General features: G+C 36.6%; 1 long non-coding RNA gene across 8 annotated transcripts in view; it reads right to left on the bottom strand.

The window, feature by feature from the left end:
- LOC143649283 (uncharacterized) overlaps nt 1-22,486 on the bottom strand; it is a 128,099-nt gene that overhangs the window by 21,791 nt on the left and 83,822 nt on the right. For 7 of the 8 annotated variants that reach the window (XR_013158944.1, XR_013158943.1, XR_013158945.1 and 4 more), the window contains exons 3-4: nt 13,923-14,044; nt 494-562 (exon numbers count right to left, since the gene is read on the bottom strand). This is a non-coding gene — a long non-coding RNA (uncharacterized LOC143649283). Of the gene's footprint in view, nt 1-493; nt 563-11,312; nt 11,471-13,922; nt 14,045-22,486 lie in introns of those variants that run through there. The other variant, XR_013158941.1, reaches the window with a different exon arrangement.

The raw sequence follows: 22,486 nt of genomic DNA, 5'->3' as shown, positions 1-22,486 counted from the left end.
TGTAATTAGCAGTGATGATGACACCATGGAGGGTTTACCAATGAAAGGGCACCTGGGGAGAATGCTGCTTTGTGTTGCTTTGGATAGAACTGAGGTCAGCTGCCAAAAAGCAGTTGAATGCTTTGAGGTTGTGGGTGGGGAAGGCTGGTAGAGTAATCCAGAGGGGGCTGCCAAGCTTTTGGGCAGGGTTTGGCTGCTCTGGCTAAGACTGCATCAGTCCAGAGCTGCTCAAACCAATGCTGAGAAGCAGGATTCCTTCCACCTGAATCTGTTTGCCCTTACATTGAAAACAGGGGAGGAATTTGGTGGCTCTCACCAGCTAGGAAACCAGTAAATATGCTTTACTTTGGTTTCTTTTCTCTCTTTCATATTGTGCCTCTGCTTTCCTTTTATCTGAAGGCTTTTTATATTTCAACAAATCACCACTTCCATCAGCATGGATTTAGGGTTGTAGGCAAAGTAGAGTTACCATGTTAAGCACTGCAGGGCTCACCTATTGGTGTTTCCAACTTTAAAAGGGCAAAGAGGAGAGAAGTGAGCAGCATCACCATTCCATCTCAATCTGCAGAAAAGAAGAACAACCTGAGTTGATTCTATGTTGTTTGAACTTGCTTGTCTTTTTCTGTCTTGCAAAGAGAAGATGTAAAGTCCTCTCCCATTGAGGGGAAGAAAAGGTGGAAAGAAAACACATTTTTATTCTTTTGTATCTTGGAATATATTCATATAACACTTTACTTTATTGCCTTGTTGATCAATCTATTATTCATTTTTATAGTCATACTTGCAAATCTATAGACATCATAATTGTTATTGTACTCTTTCAGGAAAGGAATGCTAAGTGAACATGGCCTAATGATGTTGGCCAAAGCCATCTTAACCCTGCCCTGCTGGGATTTGTCCATTGCAATTCTGCCACCCTTGTTCACTGAAAATTGAGAATTCAGGGTGCATGGCTCCATGAATCCCATCTGACATATCACCCTGGACTATTCTCTCCCCTCTCACTTTCTACAATATGAGAATCTGAAGACAACAACCATGCCAAAGGCTTCTCTAATACCTGAAATAGGTTTGGTCATTAGATGCCCTTGGATGCCTCCAGGTATTAGATGGCATTGGCACAAGAAACTTGAACTGAAATGGAGATGGGCTACAAATTCCCTGTTCTTTATTCTTAAAAACTCCTAAATATAGATGCTATACCACAGAGAAAATTAAAACCATATATTGCCTTGAAGACAGTGGTTAATTATAAGTAATTATAGATGCTGGTCATCTTGAAATTATACCATTTAAGCAATAAATAAATAAAAATGAAAAATAATGGTGGTCTTTAATAGTATCCACACAGAGACACTTTCCTTTGTATTAGCCCAAGAAGTGAACACAACAAAGATTCTTAACAAGAGGGGCATTGCCTCATGGGAAGACACAAAATAATCTCAGAGAAAGGGGAGATTTAGCTTGGCAATAAAGCACATTCAGTGATGTAATTTTACTTGGAAATTTTTTTTTTTTTTAGCAACACAAACTTAAGAAAGTAAAGCTTGCCAAAATTATTTGACGTGGTTGAGACACACAAGAGGTACAGGGATAACATGCCTGTGATTTGGGAATACCTCACAGGTGGCTCAGATGCTAGAGACATACAGAGACAGAGAAACAGAAAGCAAGAGACAGGAGTGAGAGACAGAAAGAGAAGAGTGTTTATGGATTTTGAATGATGTTACAATAAGTAAAAATGTACATTTCCTCTTAGAGTTAATTTTTTTGGGGAATTGATGATGAGTAAGACCTGGGTTGGGTATTTTTCTGGGGAAGGAGATGTAAAGAATATCGATGTGTGTATGCATGTATATTTATTTGTATGTGCCCCATGCAGCCATAAGTGACTTATTTCTCCATGACAGTGTTACAGGGTAAATTACTGCTCTCACATTACTTACAGATAGTGGTTTAAACCTGAGGGTTTCTTTTCCTTGTTTGGATGATGGACCCTTGGATATCAAATTTCCTCTGTCTGTGCTGCTGTCCCATGAAACTACTTTATTCTAGCGAACACAGAGCTTCCTGGCAGTCCTTGATGAAACATATTTATGAGTTAAGTCCAAATGAATCCAAAACATATGGATTAAATTTCCCTTGAAATATCTCCATTAAAGGTGGAAAATGCTTCAAAGAATGCACTGGGGAGCTGATGGGTCTCAGACCAATTTTGAACTTTGAGCTATTTTCTCCGAATTGTAAGAGCTTCGAGTTTGCCCATGCCACCTGGTACTTGCAGGTTTCCATCTTGGTCCTTTCACAGCTCCTGCTATCCCAGAGCAGACAGACCTTTGCAATGGGTTTTCAATATTATCCCAGAAGGGACCCCCCCCCCCCAAACATCTAGGTAACCATACATCAGGCTAATCAGGGAATGTTTTATTGAGTGATACAGCTTAACGTCTCTTCTGGGTTCCTGCCTCACCTAAAACCTTAGGTGCCATTAATGCCAAATGTATAGGAATAAAAAGAGAACTAGGAAGCCATCCAAAAAGCATTCCAGGGAAAGAATAAGAATCACATTGAGGCTCCATTCCACAGGCTAAAGTCACAGTGAATGTAGCTGGGTAAGTTTTTTTTTTTTTTTAAAGGAAAAACAAACACAACAAGAATAACTAGTCACTCATTACAATTTCTTCAGTTATAGGTAAACCTATCTCTCTTAACTTCTTCATCAGATGATATTGAATTCATGTTTTTGCATTTGTCATCTTGAATCGTAAATATTAAAAACATCAAATCGAGGGGTTTTAAATGGCCCATGAAGATTTATCCCCCATCACCTCTTTTTTCTTATTTTGCTTTGTACATACTAAGTGTATTTCATCCAAGGAACGCAAACCACTATTAACATGAAATACGAATATATTTGCTTTTAAAATTGTAGCATCTTTTCTACATATCTTTTTTCACTAGGAGTGAAAAAAGGTACTTTGTGCATATTTTTTTATAATTAAAGTGAGTGTATTAATTTTTTTCAGGAGTTTGAAATACCCCTTTGCTCTCTTTGGTCCAACTAGAATATTCCAAGGAAGCTGAGTCCTGTGTATAAATGAGTTGAAATTTGAAAATTAGTATCTGGTAATTTGCTGTGTAGATGATTAAACAAAGAAGCTGACTGTGTTTGTACTGGAAAGAGTCTGATTTTCCTCCTTCAGATCTCCTTCATTGAAGCCAGCAGGTTGTCAGAACTGAATGTTCTCCAAATCTGACCAGGTAAAGGTTTATTAGAGTTCAAATTTGCAAGTGTCTTTTTTTTTTTTTTTTAATTTTTTGTCTGGGCAGGTACTGGGAATCGAACCCAGGTCTCCCGCAAGGCAGGCGAGAACTCTGCCTGCTGAACCACTGTGGCCCGCCCTGCAAGTGTCTTTGGAATCAAGCAGAGTTAAAGTTCTCCTGTGCACCAAAAATGCCCTCTCTAGTGAGTGCTTCTTCTCATTGGAGTGCATTGGGCCCAGAGCAAATCGGGCCATAGCAAAAAAGAAACCTGTTTTCTCCTTCTCATCTGAAGAAAATGAGATGGAAATGCCTGCACTTTGTAACATTTTAGAACTCATTGAAAATGAGTTGGAATTTCATTCTTCTGTAATTCTCACTCAGTGACAAATAAATGTCCACATCAAAATAAGCTGTGCCAAATAAGTTCTAGTTGCCATTGTTTTAACTGATTTTCTAATTTTAACTCTAAACACTCAAATGCTGGGTGAATCTATATAGATGCATTAGGAGAAGAACTGAATTTTTAATGAACTAATAAACATAGGAGAGAAAACACACATCCAAAGGCACATATTGTGGCCCAAATTATCTGATGCTATTGCGTGTATCCAACAAATGAGGAATGTGAAAGCTAACAGTTCCTTTCTCTGTGTAATCAGTACCTTTCTCTCTAGGTTTTATCCTGGCCAATCTTGCTAAGAGGAAAATGATGAAAACATTGGAAAAAATGATGCCCTTGTAATGCATTCTCAACGATCCCTAAGCAACATTGGTCCGGAAAAAAGCAATACGTCTCCTGAGTCTATTAGCTTCCCAGAGAGACTGAGTGTTTTAATCAGAAGAGGTCATTCCAAATAGAGATGCTAAATGCACAATGACTGCTTTGGGGTGTATCTGTTCTGTACAGATATTTGCTTCATCCTGTCATCATCCTCCTGGTCTCTGGGTCAGACCTCCCTATGCCTTGACCCCCCTGGCTCTCCCACAGGCTTTAAATCTGGCTCAATCTGGCTCTCTGACTGGTGGGACCAGTGGGATTCTCCATGAAGTTTTAAAGACTTGACACCTGGCTTTCCCTCCATTTTTATCTAATCAAGTTATTGCAGCCAAATTTTAGTGGCAACCTGTTCTCAGAGAAAATACTGATATTTCTCTGCTTTTTGTCACAGATTGCATTATGTCTTGAGAGTGAGAAGGGAAGACAAAGGTAAATTATGTAAAAACAATGACAGCAATATTTCCCTCTATTTTTACATTTGGTGGCGACTATGAGAAACAGTGAGGCCTGCATGTGCCAAGCACATGGTGTGTGCACTCATGTTCATTAACCCAAGGATTCAACTTGCTTTTTTTGGATCAATAGAAATTATTTTAATTGATCAGCATTAAATGATTAATTTTATTTAAAGCCGTAAGTTTCATGGATAAATTGAGCTAAATCAAATAAAGAGAAGTATAGTTTAGGTAAAGGGGCTTGGTTTTATTTTGTTTCTTTATACTTTAAATCCACTTCTATAGACTGTGATAGCATATGGATGGCAGAGCAACTATGCATGCTTCAGACATTTACAAATGATAAAAATTACTACCTGGGTCATTTTTGGCTGTCATTGTAAGGATTCAGTGAGTTTGTGAAGAGGTAATAAAGTCAATTGCCTTGCTGCTTTATTATCTCAGTTCACCCCTTTAGCTATCTCATAGTCTCCAGACAGCACCTATTGAATAAGTCCCACCAAATACAGCAACCTTAAATCAATTTACTGTGACCTACAGACAAACAATAAACAATTCATTTTGGAGAATAACTGTAATTTCCAAGGACTGAGGGTACTTAACTTCTCTGGGAAGCATTACAGAATAACAAGAAGAGTTCAGAGAGACTTGGGTTAAAAGTCTGCCTGTACCTTATGATAGCTCTGTGAAAAGGACCAAAGATTATTTAGAACAATGTCTGTGGGTCTTGCCTGCCTTGAGAGAGGCAGAGCTAGTATCTTTTAGTTTTCTGTTCCTCTTGGAACCTTTAAAACTTGCTGAGGAAAATGGAATGGGCAGAATTACCACTAATGTTTAGTTATATCTTATAAATATATGATATGTAGTCTTCACAAAAATTACTGGACAACCTAAATATGCAGATTTCAAGGTAGAGTAGCAGATACAAATTGGTGACATTGCCTAAAATAAATAATATTATAAACAATCAGTGAGCTACTGTTTGTCACACAAAACAACTCCAACCCAAACTGAGTTGTGCAGTTATTTGAAAGGCCCTTATTTTCCCACTTCTGTGAGGTGAATCCAGTCAGAATGCATTTATCCTGAAGCCATGTTTCTTCTCCCACTTGAACCTGCCTTATTTGAGCAAATGGAGAAGGGGATTGGTAAGAAAAATAAGTCATCCAGTTATATGTTACATGCATACTCAGTGGCATTACAAAGGTCATATCTTCATTTTCTTTGATTAGTGTCATCAAAAAATGGGGAGATTTCAGGAAGTATGGTAGAGAGAAAAAAGATCATAGAATATCTACTTCCTAAAAGCTAGCAATAAGAACTCAGTGTAGGTACACATCATGAAAGACCACACTAGGAAATCCAGCAAGATAAAAAAGGCACATCTTCAGATAACAATCTTTTAAAACAACATATGGGTAAGAGAAAGACAATTAATTTGGGGAACTGGTGTGACTCAACCACAGCCCTTAGAATCAATCTGTGGAAAAGAAGTAGACAAAAAAAAGACAGGGAAAAATCCCCACTAATATCCCTCAGCTGAGAAAGACCTCAACAAAAGGGAATGCATGGTATTTCAGTAGGGGAAAGGAAAAGAACAAGGAAAGCCCTGAAAATTATAAGCCACTCTTCTACACTGAGAGAATCGTAGGCACTTTGAGTTGTGATCTCCAACAATAAACAGACCCTTAGCTGAATGGAAGATAAAAGAGAAAACAAAAATGAAATCTAATTTCCCAGAGAGTAGGAGGTCCAAGTGGTAAACAGAGCAGCTCATTAAGAGAACTGTTCTTTCTAAACTAGAAACTGTAGCCCACAGCCTTGGGTTTTGCTTAACTTTGCTCTGTAATTGCTGAAAGGGAATGGGGACGGTGGTTAGAGAGCTGTGGACCAAGCATGGGGAGTGAATTCCGGAAGCTAATTATTTAATGTTCTGAGGTACCTTCCTGAATGGGGCACCAGGGAAGGAATTTCGATAGCCTGAAGATAACCCTCACGGGATGAAGGAGCAAGTGAAATAAACACTCTAGCACATACTCCTTAACCAATGGTTGAAGTCAAAGCACTGATCAAGTCCTTCAAGCACAACTATTATTGAGGTTGAGTGCTGCCTACTCTTACTCCCACCAAGTGCCCAGGTAAAAGAAGAAAAGTTTTTCCCCTAAGGAGGAAGGTAAGAGAAGGTGACAAGAATGTCTAGGAAAATTTATCACCACTTTATCAGAACAAAGATATCCTAGACTTTATAGACTCACAGATGTTAAAACATATATATGATGAAAGGAGACACTACGGTAACTAGTATTGAATTAGTAAGTGTTTAACCATAGGCACTCTGGGAAAAATGATAAGTTATAGTGTTTGCTAATATTCATGGTGTAAATATTCCCACTATAGCTGATTTCAAGCTACCAATGTGACATCAGAGAGAGGCAAACAGTTGACACTCATAAGGTAGCTCCAGCACACACTGATGGTAGCCATTCAAAAAGTCCACAGCAGTAAATATGGAAAAAGGCAGAGCATGCATAAGACAGATTATGATTACATTCTGGAAGAAGATATAAATCAGACAATGGAAGGACAATTCTGGATAATGAGTATTTTTTTCTTTCTAGAACTTAGAACTTTTTTTTTTTAAAGAGAGAGATGCCAAGATCAAAACACTAGAACAGCAGAATACAATTACAGAACTGTGCAACCAAATTCAGGACTAAAATTAAAAACTTGCAGAATAACTAAATAAATTCAAAATACCAAGAATCAGCTTGACACCATTGAAAATTAGTAACCAAGAAAAAAGACTGTATAGCAACTTAAGAATGGAGAATAAAAACTGAAATTAAAACAATTTTAAACATCAGTTATATCTAATGTAAAGATAATTGATACATCTGAAATAGAAAGCAAACAAATGGTAGAGAAAAATATCCTCTGTGGATCAATCCCTTCATTCTAATATGAATTCAAGGATCTTAAAATCATTAGTAAATAAATGCTGTATGTTAGTTAGGGTTCTCTAGAGAAACAGAATGACAGATTAATTTTTATAGGAATTGGCTCAGATGGCTGTGGGGATTGATGAATCCAAATTTTGTAGGGCAGACCTCAAGTTGGAAATTCAATGAAGAGAGGTTGAATTCCCCTGGAGAAGCTGGCTGGCACAAGTAGAGATGGAAATTCTTTCTGACTTCAAAATCCTCCTTTCTGCTCTAAGATTTCCAACTGATTGGATGAGGAGACTTCTTTCATTGCTGAGGGCAGTCTCCTTTGTTGACTGGTAGATGTAATCAGCCATAGATGTGATCATCTACCAAATGCTAATACATCTACAAAATACCCTCTTGGTACTAATCAAGGCAGAGCTCGCCTGACCAAACAACTGGACACCAAAAACTAGCCAAGTTGACACATGAAATTAACCATCACACCTTGAAAGAAAAATACTGTATAATTTAATAAGGTCTATCTCAAGAATGCAAGGGTGGTCCATAATTAGAAAATCCAATAATTCATCATATAAATAACTTACAAAAGGAAAATCATTCATTTCAAATAGTATCAAAACATAATTTAATAAAGTTCAATGTCAATTCCTAATTTTTTAAAAAAAAGATGCATTGATATGGAAATCTATGGATACTTCCATGACATTTTGCATGTGTATATTTGTATGTATGCATATGCAAATATATACAAGGAAAACCCACCACCATGTTATTGATTAAACAGTAGAAGAATTCTCATTAAAAATCAAGAGAGGGATGTCTTCTATAACTACTATATTTAACACTGTTCTAGAATTACTAGACAATGCAACGAAGGAACATATATAAATAAAGTATAATCATTGGAATAATATGAAAATTTTTACATCAGTTATAATTGAGTAACTAGAAAACTCAAGAGAACTAAGAATCAAATAAAAAGTTATTAGAAAGAATTATATCATTTAATGAGACTAGTTAGAAGATTAAAATAAAAATCAATAGCTTTCCTAAGCACAAACAATATCCAATTAGAAAATAGATTGGTAGACAGGTTTTGTTTACAATAGAAAAAATAGGAACTACATTTTAAAATGTATGTAAATTACCTATATACAAAGAATTCAAAAGAAAACTCAGCTAAATGTTAAAACCATTATCATGCCTTGGATTGGAACACTTAAATTTGGAAAGACTCATTCTTTTATTCATTCACTCACTCAATGAATATTTATTGGATATCTACTATATACCAAGCACTGGTTTCGAGCCGGGAGAGACAGCAGAGAACACTGCATCTTAGAAAATGACAAGACCAGGACTCAAACCCAGGCAGTTTGACTCCAAATCCTGTAACTGAACCACTATGCTACGGACACAGACATCATACACACATGCACACACACACACACACATGCACGCACACAATTATTTTTCTGGATACTAAAATTATTAGTTGTAGCTATGTGAGGCGGGAGAATGAGAGTTGGCTCCTGGGATGTGGGGAAACTCACTGTAATTTTATAACTTTCGGCACCGGTTTGAATTTTTAAAAAACTTAGTGTTTTTTTCTTCCCTTGATTAAGCAAATAAGAAAACATTTTAAAAGGAAAAAAAAAGACAAAAGGAAGGGATCCCAAGAGTCCTCAGGAAATCTAGAGAAAATGACCTCAGCTGACATAAATATCTCTCTATAGCGAGGAATGATGGCACTTGACGTTACTGAAACTGAGTGCCCGGGCTCTTTGCTGCAGTGCTTCCTTTCCCAAGTTGGAACACTGGGAATGGCTCATTGGAGCAGAGCCTTGCAGGCGCCACGGTGTTGCATCTCCTATCAGCAAAGAGATCAGAGAAGGATGCTGTCCTCTTTATCATGTCTCTCCTATCTATCCATCAGATCCTCTCCTTTCTATGTGCCTGACACCATGATACCCGGGCTCTCAGACAGTGCTGCTGGGCTCAGAACACACAACAATGCTGGGGGGTGTTCACTTATCCTCCCATGGGAAGAGGGGCCTGAGAGCCAGCACTGGTTGGCTACATCCCTGGCACAGGGGCTTGGTCTCTTTGGCAGGCAAAAAATCACCATATGTCTCCAGACACCAGTTAGTTGGCCACCTCCAAAGCAGGAGTTAACTGTATCCATCATGAGAGGACTCAGATGTCAGGCATGCTGGCAAGCTCCTGGCTGCTACCTGAAACCTCCCAAACACTGCATTGTTCTTTCCCAGGTTCTGGGAGAGAGGGTAAGAGAGGGGACCAGGCCAGTAATGTTGGACCACAGAGAAATAAAATCAGCCCTTCTACAAGTCCACAGTCGGTGTGAACAGATAATGTGCCTGGTGCAAAGAGCAAAAATTAAAAGGCTTTGTGGGGTTCCAAATCTCTATTCCCTCATGCACTGCCCAGTAGCACTTTCCCTGAATGTTGCTTTATTTTTACCCCCAGGTGATATAAGGAATAAAGCCCTAATGGCGCACCCTTGATTCACAGAGCTACATGATCAAAAAAGTTACAAGTGCAGAATGCAAAATTATGTTTCCAAGGATATGTGTGTTCACGTGTGTCACAGAAGAAAGTTACCACACTATCTTCCAACAGTGAGCAATCTGAATGGCACATATATTTATAAAGTTGGGAGTATAGGAAAGAACGTGAAAAGGCAGATTACACAGGCTCAAGAAGCATTTCGGGGAATAAAAATGAAACAGGAGAAGTTTTTCCATTTATTATTATTCTGGCTGCTTCATAAATAAGGTCTTTTTGAAAAACTAAGGTCTTTTTGAAAAACTAAAGTTAGACTCAAATCAGATTTTTGGCTTCTTCCTTTAAGAGAAATTATTTATATTGGTCTAGATCAGCAGTTCTCACACTTTTTGGTTTCAGAACTGCCCCCAAAGAGCTTTTGCTAATACGAATTATATCTATCTATATTTACCACATTAGGAATTTAACCGATCTTTTTTTAATGTTTATTAATTCATTAAAAGAGCCATAGTGATTATATTTTAATGTAAATAGCACATTTTTATGAAAATAACTATATTTTTCAAACAAAATTAAGATTAGTGATAAGAGCAACATTGTTTTACATTTTTGCAAATCTCTTCAATGTCTGGCTTAATAGAATTGTTGGATTCTTATATCTGCTTCAGCATTTATTCTCTTGGGTTATTGTAGCCTCTGGAAAACTCTACATTCTAAGAGAATGAGAGTAAAAGATGACAAATAATGTATTATAAGTAGGAAAACAATTTTGGCCTCAAAGACTGCCTGATAGAGTTTCAGGGATCTGCAGGGATCCCCAGAAGACATTTTCAGATCCCCTGGTCTGATTGGCAAGTAGGCAATTAAGTAATTACGGTGATGTATGGGAAAGCTACTGGTGTGGGTCGGCTAAAGGTTTCCTAGCACTATTGTTTTCACTACTAAAAAGCTGCTCGCTGTCAGGGAAATATTAAGAAGGCCAATTGTGATCTTGAAAATCAAGCCATGTGAAATTGTGTTTAAACAACATCAATTTCAACCTGGCTTTCCTGATGTCCAAGCCCATAGGTGTCTGGGCAATATAGGGACTTCTGATTGATTCGATAATTATTCAATGATTTGAAATTAGAAATCCAGTGGTTTAAAAATAATAAAGTGTTGCATTTGTAGCATTGCACCAAGCTCATTTGCACAAATGGCACCCCAGTTATAATTCATCCACATATTACATTGGAGGGGACAGGTCTTCATCTTTTGGTTGAAATATCCTCTTCATTTCTCAGGGTGTGTTGGGAGAAGATAAGAAAATAGATGAAAAAGCTCACTGAGAAGTTAGTGGAATAAGACACAGGATTTATTTATTTGTTTCTCTGTTTGTTTGATTTTTGGAAGGGTTGATGTGGGATAGCTGCCATGTTAATGTCCAAAATCTGACCTTCAGGGAATATATGGACCACACAGAATCTGTCCCTCAGGGAATATATCCACCACACAGATAGCTGAAAATGGGAATAAACAGTAAGAAGTTTAATACATTCAAATACAATAATAATTGCTCACAAATTCATGATAATGAAAAAAAAGCCCACAAATTGGCTTATGGCAAATCGACCTGAATAAACTTTCTTAAAGTTTAACCTTTCTGAAATGTTGAATTATTTGGGAAAGGGATATTCCCCCCTAATGACTAGACAGACTACTATATAAAGAGAGTTATGGGTCTGTGGTGCAATAATCCCAAATGACAGGAGCCCATGCATGTACACACATGTATACACACATGAAAACAGCCTGGATATAATCCTCCCTGTTTTGTGGGTTTATCCAACCCCAGCCTTGCTGCAGCTTCTGGGTTCAAAATACTGAAATGATATCCATAAATATTTCTGATCTTCACTGAACAGGCATAACCTTACTAGTTGTAAAACTTTTGGCAAATTAATTAACCAATGTGGTTTCACTGTATCATAAAATAGGTTTAACAATATATTCTTTGAGAGTTGTGAGGATTTAATGAGATAAACTGTGCAGAAAGCCTAGCTCATTGCCTGGTACTTAGAAAAGATTCAGAAAATACATTCTGCCCCACCTAGATCAAAAAGCACAGGACAATCCACAATCCCAAAGGCCTTGGAATTTTACGGATTTGCCTGAGGATTCTGACACATGTAGACTACGACTTAAGGGAAAGAGAAGGCATTAAAATTCGTTCCTTAATATTTGAGAACTTGATTTAAAAGGCAGAGAAAATATTAATTTCCTTGGGTTTCAAGTGGACTATATCAGGAGAAAGATGAAACTATTGTATACTTTGGATATTGGCGGAATACTGCAATTGTGTAAAAGAAAAAAGCGTTTATAATTGGTGAGAAATGTAAGGTTAATTGTGTGAAAGCTAACCAGACTGGATTTGTCATTTTTTTCTATTTTATTCCTGAAATGTAGACTTCAAGATAATGATTTAAAAAGTGAGTGCCAAGTAATGCTAAAAAGGAAACGTACACATATATGCAAAATTATTGAATGTCAGTGCAGGAAGAGACTTTAAAGATGATGTAAAGTGTATTTCAACCCAATGGGGTACTGCCCTCAGACAATGTGGACACATGTGGGAACTGTTTTTTTTTTTCTTGTTTAGAATAATAATTAAGGAATGCTACTGTTTTGGCACTTAGTGCCTCCAGAGGCCAGGGATGCCAAAAGTGCTGCAGTGAAGGGTAGCTCTCTTAGGAAGCCTTGTCTCCTACCTCCCCGCCCCACCCCTGCCCCAAATGCAAGTAGCAAACTCTTTGAGCAACACTGGCATTGCAGAGAAGTGGAGAGTTTATCTGACTTTCTAATGTCCAGCAAACTATTTGGAGGTAGAAATAGGAAGAGGATCTCAATTTCTGTGCCTTAGTGCTTACTTTATTAAATCTTGAAAATTTTGAAACAGATTTATTTAGTTCTTTGTGAATTAGAATAATTCTTACTCTGGGAGCCATACTTTGGGAACAAACTTCATTGTTTTTAGATTCTAGTGGGCTTTTCATCATTTTTTAAGAAAAGCAATTTAGGTAAACCAGTCTTGACTTTTGAGGGTATCCATTTTGTGACCACCTGCATTTCGCAGTTAAGGTTTACCTTAATTTTACAAATTCTGTACCAGAAATCTATTGCTTAAAATTGTGAGTATAAAAGACATAACCCAGGAAAATGTTTTTTGGCTTGCACAGAAGCTATATCTTATTTTATATACTATATAATAAAGAATAATAAGCATTGTCTATAGTTGCAATTAATCAATAACACAAAGAAAAATGAACAAATTCAGCATTTCTTGGATTAAAATAGCTGTTGTAATGATTCAGTGTGTTTTGTCCAGCAGAAATCTGCCTTTCTGGGTTTTAATAAGCCACAAAAGGAAGTACATTTAGAAAGTGCAAGCGTACAAATGAATCAGGTGACTTAAGTCTTTGGGATACACAAGTTTGCAGATAAGAACCCTGACTCCACTTGCAGCAGCTGCAGTAGGATGGAATTACAAGGGCTATAAACCCCTATGCGCCAGGGTACAAGTTAAACAGTCTCCACGGTCAGCAAACAGTTTCCCATGGCATCATGCATGGGAATGACAATTTATGCTGCAGCCAGTTCTTTAACTCAAAGGCCAAAAAACTGAAACTCTACTAATGATAAAGGAAAAAATACACATATATAATTTGTTGGTGAATTTCTCTCTTTGCGTATCACATATTAATTGAAACTATAGACAATACTTATTATCCTCAACTAGTTAGTTCAGGGATGCTGTATTGGTTTCCTGGGGTTACTACAACAATGTACCCTACACCTGGTGGCTTAAAAAAGAACCACAGAAATTCACTGTCTCATAGTGCTGAAGTCCAGATGAAATCAAGGCATCGGCAGGGCCATGCTCCTTCTAAAACCTGACAGGAGAATCCTATTTACCTCTTCCTTGCTGGCATTTGCTGGCAATCCTTGGTTTCCCTTGGCTTGTAGATGCATCACTCCCATCATTTTCTGTGTCCTTCTCTCCAGTATCTTCTCTGTCTGGGCCCAAATCTTCTCTTCTTAAAAAGGCAGCAGTAAAATTGAATTAGGACCAAGCTATGATCCAGTTTGACCTCGTCTTAAATAATCACAACGAAGACCCTATTTCCAAATGAGGTGATGTTCACGGGAACAAGGGTTTGGGAATTCAACATATATTTTGTCCAACACGATTTAACCCAAAACAGATGTGCAATTCAGAAAGGAATTGCGTTTGTCTGGTTTATTTTGAGGCAGTTTAACTGAGACTTCTTTCTATGAGGGAGGACCAAGTTGCTAACTCTTAAGTTTGTTTAGTATCTGGGTGAGGAATCTGTGGGTGAGGAGATTTACTCTGGGTTTTTTTTTTTCTGCCATGGTCACCTTGACTTTGGTGCACAAAAGAATGACTAACTCAGGGTTGCATGGTCATAAGGCTGTATCAGTCAGACTGGAGCCTCAAGTTAAGAAGTAGAGAAGTTTAACTGCCATATATAAGAATTCATATTAACAGACACTTTACATGGCTGACGATGTCAGACAAGAATGTTATAATGACCAGGTTCAGGATAGGTTTCCAGTGGGACATCTAAACTAATCTTAAATTTTGGAGCCTTGTCCATTTTTTAAGCCTCATCTTTTTTCATTGTTTCCTTATTATTTTTTCTTCCAGTATCACTCTTTTCTTATTATTATTTTCCATATTATTATATTATATAAAATATTATTATATTTCTCTGTTTTCTTCTGCTCTCCTCTCTTTTCCCTTTGAATTCATTTTCCATATTAACTGGCCACAACATTAAAGAAATATTTAAAATAGTTATAACATTTTTTCTCAATCAACCTGTGCAAAAGTATGTTTGAATATGGCTCCCACATAGGCTATGCACCTTCCAAATTGCACACCTTTCTATTCCCTGAGCACTCATTTCATATTCTGAATATTTTATGTCCTTTCTGATATCTCTGCCTGTTGACATAATGCCAGTAGTTCAAGCCACAAATCAAATGTCATCTCCTACATGAAGACTTTTGCAATATTCTAAGGTATTTTTCAAGTGATCTGCACAATTTCTCATTTGATGAGCTAAGGTGACCCTATTTTATTTCCTCCTTTAATGTGCATAGTACCCCAATCTATAATTCTAGACCTAACTTTGATTCTAAACTACATGCTAACATTTCTAACAACTACTTACTGGCTATCTCCTGAAGGGTGACTGGTTTTTCCTAGAAGACAACAAATTTCCTGAAAATACATTAGTAACTCCTAAGTTCACCACCACCCCCACAGACACAAGAAATAAGATGTCAACAGACATACATTTTACCATACCATCCTCAGAAATACACAGCTGTGGTTTCAGTTCTCTGATGCATCAGTATTTCTGAAAAATCCCTATGTTCTCTGAGTTTGCCTCCATTCACTGTCTTATGTGAAATAATTATTTGCTTATCAAGGCACACATGATATTTGGTGCCACACTGTGTTGATCCCTGGGAGGGTTAAGTTCATGTGTCAACTCGACTAAGTTATGATCTCCAGTTGTGTGGTCAAGTAAGCACTGGTCTGACTGTTACTGTGAGGGTATTTTGTAGATTAATTTGCATCTATAAGCAGTCAATTTGCCTCTATGGCTGATTGCATCTACAATCAAAATGAGTTGATTATCCGATGAGTTGGAGGTCTTAAAAGCCAGAAATGAAGGTTTCGGAAGTTGGAAAAGAAGAATTTCTGCCTCACTTTCAGTCAGCCAACTTCCCCTGGGAAATTCAGACTTAACTTCAGTTTCACCTTTTTTCAGAGTTTCCATCTTGAGGCCTGCACTCAGGAAGTTGGACTCACCAGATCCCACAGTCATGTGGGCCAATTCTACATAATAAATCCATTTGTCTATCTGTCTGTCTATTGACCTATCATTCTTTTTATCTGTCTGTCTATTCCATTGGTTCTGTTTTTCGGAAGAACTCTGACTGCTAACAATCTGATAGGTCCCTGACCTACCTTGGCCTCCAAAGAAGTTTTTCTGGTGATCCCACAGGAACTGTAAGTCATATATCTAGTGAAGAAGATGGGCCTTCATAATGGAAGACAGTGAAGTGTAGGATACTCTGAGATTCTTTCAACACTCTAATATTCTCCTTAAACTTAAAACTGCTCCATCACACAAAGAGGAGTTTGTTCCAAGCTCAACTCATTAGGAGGCTAAAGGAGATGGTCAGACTGACACACATTACTAGAACCTTCCAGATGCAATAGAACACATGGGTCTCTGTTTACTGGAAGTTGCCATGGTAGTTTCCACAAATAGTGATTTGTGTATTCATCTGTTTGTCTGTCTGTATGGCTACTTATAGTCTAAGAGGACAAATTATAAGCCAAAAGGAAGCTAATGCACTCTATTATGCCCTTCGCCTTTCCCAAATTGATTAAAATGAACTATAAATAGATTACTTATTGATCATTTTAAAAGACACTTATATATTTTATATGTATATAAATCTGAAGCATTAATAGAATATTTAAATTTTCTACCTTGTGTCCAAGCTCTGTGAAAGTTTAAAACTTAACACAAGTTGATGTATTCTCTTCAATTATATTACAAATGAAACAAGAAAATAAGTTCTAGGTGCAAAGAATGCAAAAAACAAAAGCAATTATTTATAGATCTATTCATTTAACAAAAGCAATTATTTATAGATGTATTCATTCAATTATTTAATAAGCTATTCAAACTTCTAATGCAACAACTGATTAGGTGGGAAGAAAAACCTTGCAAGGTTCAGGTTATTAAAATATGCGGAGTGGGGTGTGGATGGGGGAAGCATCAGGGAAGTTCAGAGTGAGAAGACCGTTTTGTCAACTTGTATCAAGGCTCCTGGCTATCACCATACAGGTACTTTCTGGATTTCTGAAAGACCCATCTTCCCTTTCTTTAATGAATTCTTTAGGTAACTGTTGAACCGCAGACTGAAATATATCAGATATAACTGACTAGTTACTCTTTTAAATGAAAATCTTAAAACCCATCAGTTTATGTAAAAGTTTATAGCTGCCTAATAAAGTATGGCTTAATTCTCCATTTCCTTTCTTCCACACAGCAGAGAAGCCAAATTTATGAATAATTCCCAGCAATGCCCAAGTTAAAATCTTCTGGTGTGTTGGAAGCTATAGTCACTGGTGAATCATCATATTGATGAATGGCCACACAAATTCAGACCACACAAGACTTCAAACTGGGCTGAGAGTAGGCTAAAAAATTGTCTAGTGTTCCAATTTCCTTGTGAAAATTTTGATTGTTGAACTAATATTTTAAATTTATAATGTGGAAGAATTGACATGATATAAATGCCTCTTCACATCCTCCTTGTCCTCTTTGACTCAACTAATGGCTGGATTCAGTTAAATGACTGGTACTAGTTACTCAGTTATTTTAAGAGTAAACTATTACTTAAATGATTAAAACTTTTTCCTTTCTTCAAAAAAAGTTTTTCTCAAGATGTAGACTGGGTGTCATATTTGTGATATTTCATTTTCTCATTAAGATGATTTTAAACAGTTTTTAAACCATAAAAGTAAATTGTATACTAAAAGTATGCATAATGTTGTAACATATAAGGACGGCTTTTAAAACGAGGGACCAAGGTATTTAAACCCACAGTAATAATTTCTGTAGAAATATCAGGGCTATTATGATTATTACCAATTACATTTTTTTATTGTTTCATTTCCAAATTGGAAATCACAACTTCTAAACTATGTTCTCAAATATTTCATTGTAACTTTTACTTAATTAATGTTTGTGAGTCAAATTATTGATTCCAATAAACCATACGGTTTGCCTCTTTATGTCATTTACAGCTGTGCATGGTCCAATCATAGTTGGGTAAATACTGTTGGTCATTGCTGTTTCTACACCATCTTTCACCAGTGAACTTTATTCCAAACTTTGTGACAGGGCAAGTGGGCACATCCCAGGCTTCCCAAGGAAAAGTGAGTCCTGTTTCTACCAACGACACAAATCACAAATAACTTTTAAAATTAAATCTCACAAGGGGCAGACACAGGATACTGTCCCAAACTGGGTAAGCTTAGTTGAAATGATTACAAAATCTAGAAATTAATCAGTTAATAACTTGGGTTTCTGGGCCAGTTGTGCTGCTTAGTCTATATTTGCTCACTCTTCCACCCTCTCCAAGAGCTCTTCTCCACCCTTCTTCTCCCTGCCCTGTTCCAGGGAGCTCTTTGCTGTGGCTACACCATGCCCCTGTCTTCCTTTAACTTTGGCCAATGGAAATTACCAGCAGGGGATCAGAAGTGCGAAGAGAGTGAGTTTGGGATGTTTATTCCTTTCTCTTTGCTTTGATGCTTCAATTAAGACAGGGAGCTACAGGGAGCTACAGGTCCTGCTTAGCGGTGCCAAGCCCAACACTCCTGCTTTCACTGATCAGGCACAAATGGCTCTTCCTTTTGCCACGTTCACTTCTAGGTGTGTTATTGACTTCCTTACACCTCTAAAAGCAGTCTGGTCATTACGTCTTCTCGAGTTAACTCCCTTTTCCCACTGGGACCCTGACTGATACTCTAGAATTCTGTCAAATCAGTGAAAATGTACACCATTTGTTCATATAAAACCAGGCTTTTTATTTCTTTAAACATATGATTTCCAGTTAGTGAAGAATGTACAAAAATGCTGACACAAATGCAAAAAACACAACTGTGGACAAAGAAGATGCTTCCTTACGTCTTCTTTTCATTAGGACACTAGGGAACAATTTTTTGGCATGTTCTTCCATGGTTCTGTTAATACATATTTAGTTGCATCTCCTGATATTAATTTTATATAATTATTGCTGTTATTATTTTGAACTACTCACAAGTCAAGCCAAGAATCTCTAACTCTGTGATACTTGCAGAGAACATACATCATGTTGTGAGCTGAGCCCATTCCTTCCCCTTCAAACCTGCTTCTCCTGTGTCCTCTCTATATAATGCCACTACTGAGTCATCTAAATTAGAAAAATTGATATCTTTCACTCTTCCACCCCCATACCACCTCTATCTATTTAGTAGCCGGGTCCTGTTAATTATTTCTCAGAAATGTTTCTGAAATTCCCGATGACCATGTTTATTCTCTCTGCCACAGCCTTAATTCAACTCTTAAAATAATTTTCTTTGAGTATTATGATGGCTGTTCGAGACCTTTTCTCTCTACCCTGCCTCCAGATTATGTGACTCTTTGTTTAAACCCTTAATCGTCCCCATATACTATAACATTGTTTTCCAAACTGCTGGTCATGATACAGTGATGAATCTGAAAATCTATTTAGTGAGTTCATACATAAACACAAATCCCAATATAACTGAAAAAAGTGATGAACTAATACTCATCCTTACTACATGCAATGGATTCCAGTATTTTTACTCTATCCTTTTGTATTCTATTTCATTTTTTTAAAAATTAAAGTCATGACAGCACTAATGAGAGATTAAAATGTGGGATATGGACAAAATGCTTAATAAATATGACAGGCATGGCACCAAAGTACTTCACATCCTATATTCCATCCATATTTCATAAGTCCAGTTTCATTGCATTCCTTATCATTCAGTTCATGCGTTTCATCATTCTGTGATATTTCAACTAACCCTCCCTCTTTTCTATGTCTTTACTCTGATGATATCTCAAGTTTTCAATATCTGATTCAAATGTTCCCTTTTCAGGAGACTCTAAAAAAGTAAAATCAATCCATCTTTATTCTGTGTGTATTACCATATTCTATTATGGCTTAGAAAAAGTTTGATATTATTTTTTGTAGACATGTTGAACTGCCTTCTTCAGCTCTGAACTTGTTTTTTTTTTTTTTTTTCTTGTCATGGGCAGGCACCGGGAATTGAATCCGAGTCACTGGTATGGCAGACAAGAATTCTGCCATTGAGCCACCATCGTGCCACCCAGCCCTGAACTTTTGAATCAAGTATTTTATTCATTTTTATATACTCATTTAATATCCACCATTGTTATTGTTTTTGCTATATGCAGTCAATATCTTTTTTTTTTTTTTGAATGCTGTACGGCAGGGTCACATTTCATTATTTTTACATGTGAGTATCCCATTACTGTATTACCACTTCCTAAAGTTTTGTTTGTTTATTTTTCACTTGTTTGGCTTGTTTGTTTGTTTCAGGGAAGTGCATGGACCGGGAATCAAACCCAGGTCTCCCACATGGCAGGTGAGAATTTGACCACTGAACTATCCTTCCTCCTTGGTCAATTATCTTTTAAAGAGATTTTAAACATTTAAAAAAAGGACTTTCATATTTAATGACAAATTTGACCAATTTTTCATTTCCAGTGCTCTTCATTTCTATGTGCTTATCTGTATTTCCATCTGGTATTATTTTCCATACTCCTGAAAGACTTTGTTTATATTTCTTATAATTTAGGTCTCAAGGTAGTAAACTCTTCCAATTATTATATGTTTGGAAAAAAATTTATTTCGCCTTCATTTTTTAAAGAATTTTTTTTTTCTTGATACCTAACTTCTTTGTTTCAGTACTTTAAAGATTTTATTCCACTCTCATTTGCATTTTTCCAGCAAGGCATCTACTGTTATTCTTTTGTTTATTCTAGTATATGCTATAGAGTGTTTTTTTTCTTGCTGCTTTTAAGATTTTCTCTCAGCTATTGGTTTTAGGCAATTTGATTATAATACGCTTTGGTGATCTTTCCTGGATATCACTTATTCAAATATTTCTTCTTTCCCTCCCTGTCTGTTCTTTCTTTTAGGAATTTCAATTACATGTATTTTTGTTCACTTGAGGTTGTCCCACAACACACTGATGATGTTTTCATTTTTAAAGTACTTTTCTTTCTGTGTTTCATTTTGCATAGTTTTCATTGTAATGTCTTCAAATTCTTTAATTTTTTATTTTACAGTGTTCTAATCAGCTCTTAATCCAATCCAGTGTTTTTTCATCCCTAGAAATTCAATTCTGTTTTTACCATATCTCTACTTATCAAGTGCAATCTCTCCACTACCTTATTGAACATGTGGATTATAGTTATAATAACTGTTCTATTGATTTTGTTTACTTATTACCTGGTCATTTCTGGGGCTTTTTCTAGTGATTAACTTTTCTTGTTATTTTGGTTCATATTTTCCAGCTTCATTTAATGCCTGGCAATTTTTTCTTATTACATGCTAGACATTGTGAATTGCACTTTTTTAGTTGCTGGATATTTTCTATAATTATTTGTAAGCCTTCTTCTGGATTATAGTCCAATCACTTTGAAGGAATTTAATCCTTTCAATACTTGCTTTTAAGATTTATAGGTGATATGAGAGCAGCCTTTATTCTAGTATTATTTTTTTCCCACTACTGAGGCCATTCTCTGCTCAATAACCAATGCTTGGAAAACTGGAAAGGTTTTCATTCTAGCTGGTTGGAGTATAAGCTATTTTGTACCCTGTGTGATTTCAATGAATTTTTCTCTCTGCTTCTTTTAGGTGCTCCTTTCCTGGCTTTGGGGATTTTTTTTTCATGTCCATGTGCTAAGAAGTATTCAGCTGAATCCTTGAGGGGGTCTGGCGGATTTCCAGAATGCTCTTTCTGTGCAGCTCTCTCCTCTCTGGCACGCTGTTCTAAAATTTTAGGTACTTTGATCTCCTCTAACGTGCCAGGCTCTTCAAGGGCCCTTCCTAAGTTTGGCTTGGAACTCTTTCTAGGCATTGAACTATAGGATTGTAGATTTCACCTCATTTGTATCCTCTTTCTCAAGGACCATTGTCCTGTACTGTCAGTTATCTACTGTATGCAAACCATTGTTTATATATTTTCACTATTTTTTTTTAATTGTTTCAGGTAGGAAACAACTGTTACTCCATCTTGGACAGAAGTAGAAGTCATTTTACTTTTAAAAGAAAATCATTTTTATGACCTCAAGAAATAGGCTGAGCTTATGTAATAAGAATTATTTAATACTGACTAAAATTTTGCAAAACTAGTATTCATTTCTGTTTAAAAAAGAAAATTTGTGTTATTTAATATATTTCAAAAAAATTAATAAAGCAGATAGAGAGGCATTCATTCACTTATTCATTCAACCACTATATATTAGGCACCTGCTGATGTGCCAGGCAAAGTGCCAGACTCTGGGGACACAACGATAAACTAGACAGATAAGGAACTTAGATTGTAGTTAGTGAGGTAGATATTAAGGTAAATAAGCAATTTAATTGAAGATTGTAATATGAGCTAAGAAGAAGAATAGGATGGTCATAGAAAAATCCTTGAGGTGTTACTTTTTGAGTTAAGACCTGAGAGATGAAAAGAATCCATCCATAGGAAAAACTACGGGAGACAGTTTTCCACACAGGGGGATTATAGGTATAAAGGCCCTGAAGTATGATAAGCTTGGTGTGTTCGAAGAAGGGAAAGATGTCAGTGTTTAAAGTGAATGTCAGGAATGGCAGTA

Source organism: Tamandua tetradactyla, chromosome 1, assembly GCF_023851605.1.
Source record: "Tamandua tetradactyla isolate mTamTet1 chromosome 1, mTamTet1.pri, whole genome shotgun sequence".
In the NCBI taxonomy this organism is placed as follows: domain Eukaryota; kingdom Metazoa; phylum Chordata; class Mammalia; order Pilosa; family Myrmecophagidae; genus Tamandua; species Tamandua tetradactyla.
The sequence above is the reverse complement of the archived record's forward strand: the minus strand, read 5'-3'. Positions and strand labels throughout refer to the sequence as shown.